The sequence below is a fragment of the Austrofundulus limnaeus genome, unplaced genomic scaffold, assembly GCF_001266775.1.
Source record: "Austrofundulus limnaeus strain Quisiro unplaced genomic scaffold, Austrofundulus_limnaeus-1.0 Scaffold308, whole genome shotgun sequence".
Lineage (NCBI taxonomy): Eukaryota > Metazoa > Chordata > Actinopteri > Cyprinodontiformes > Rivulidae > Austrofundulus > Austrofundulus limnaeus.
In genome coordinates this window covers 729012-730978 of record NW_013952710.1, presented here as the reverse complement: position 1 = coordinate 730978, position 1967 = coordinate 729012, and positions in this window count along the sequence as shown.

Genomic DNA, 1967 nt, shown 5'->3' with positions numbered 1-1967 from the left:
CTACAAGGTTGTTTCTGTTCAAAATTTTTCTAAGTTTTTGGGTACCCAAGAAACTACATACAGCAGCTTTAAACAGAGGTGGAGGCCTTCGTGTCCAGTTGCCCTCCTCCTACAATGCTTTTATTGCAAGTATGACTCCGCCCCCTGTGAGCAAAAGGTGTGAATCAGGGCCCCAATGATAACCAACACAAAGAGGGAAAAAAGACAAGGGGACGTCGAGCCCCGCCTGCACTCACTACATACATTACCCTGGATACCGTGGCTCTTGATACATCACAAAGACTTGCTGTCTTGGTCACAGATGTACCAGCAAGACGTGCACCGACAATTTGTCCTCTTTTGAACTCTGGTATGTCACATATAATGTTGTGTGCATTGCAATATTTTGAGCCAAACTGTGCTCTTACCAGGGGTGTAAATCTCCAGCTTTATCACGATATGATATTWCATCGATATGTTTGGATGACGATTCGATATTTCTCTATCACAAAGTCTGTCACAATACGATTTCGATTCACGTTTGCGATCGATATAATGCCATATCATATGCCCATCTAACACCATGACTGTATTAGATGGGCATATGATATTGATTCACATCAAGAATATGATGACGATAGAGATCTATATTTTCATGTTGCCTCGATATAACCGAATCATGAACCATTCAAATCGATATATCGATATAGATCGATGTATTGTTACACCCCTAGCTCTTACCTTGCTAATTGAACCTTCACACTCTGCTCTTACTGGTGCAATGCGCAGTTAATGAAGATTAACCACCAAGCTGGTCCCATTTAGCCATGAAACATCCCACACTAAAATGACAGGTGTTTCAGTTTCATTGTCCAACTCCTGTAAATTTGGACTTGTAGTTTTAATTGACGTCAAGGTCCAAAACAGTAATGATATTTTTTAAGTTTAAGTTACAGTATGTCAGGGATGAGTAGTATCAGCTACTACCACACCAGATCTGAGCTCAATGTCTTTCAAATTGACTGAATTATTGTCCTTTTTGTGTTTGCTAAAGTGACTCAGGGGCCAACTGGACTGGAAATGATTCTAAAGCGGTTAGTTCCTTCTTTGATTGTTTTCTGATAGTTTCATTCAAATTTATGCTGATTCATGAGATATTTTAATAATGGCACAGGGAAAAAGGAACACACACATATATATGGTTATACATGATTGCTATTTCCGTTTTTTTTACAGGTCTAAAGTTCACCCTAATAGTTGGGAAAAAATTAGTAATTGCTTTTTTTTAATAATTGTGAACTGATTTCCCAACTTTCAGGCATCTGCTTAGGGAGTTTCCCTTCCATCTTTGTTGCCACATAGAATAAGTCATGTTAAAGTTACATAATAAGATAGTTCATGTAAAGAGCAGTTAGCCAGGTGCAGTTTCATGATCATGGAGCAACGCTGCTTTTAAATGGAGAAGTTTGGAAAACTGTTCGTTRATACAAAAAAAGTGCTTTTTTTGGTGGGGAAATGTCCAACTTTACGAAAAAATCCAAACAACATATTTAGGGCAATAGCATCACTTCTGATTGTATCCTAACCGTACTGTCAGCAGACATTCCTAACTTTCAAAATAAAAGCTTATTTTTTTTGGTCATCCCWGCACCACAGTTTGGTCCTCATTTTTTATTGAACCTCGCCATCAAAGGCGAGAGATAGGCGATAATGTTTTTGCTTGTTTGTGTGCATGTTCATTTGTATKTCTGTTAGCAAAATATCTCATGAACTACCTGATATATTTGAACAAAACGCAGAGAGTAACTATCGAATACTTCTACAACAGATTAACGTTTGGAGTCAACCCAACTGAAGATGGCCGCCACAGCTAGTCACCGTAGCAAACAAAAAAAAATTGTGTGATATATTTAGTATACATACATACATACATACATACATACATACATACATACATACATACATACATACATACATACATACATACA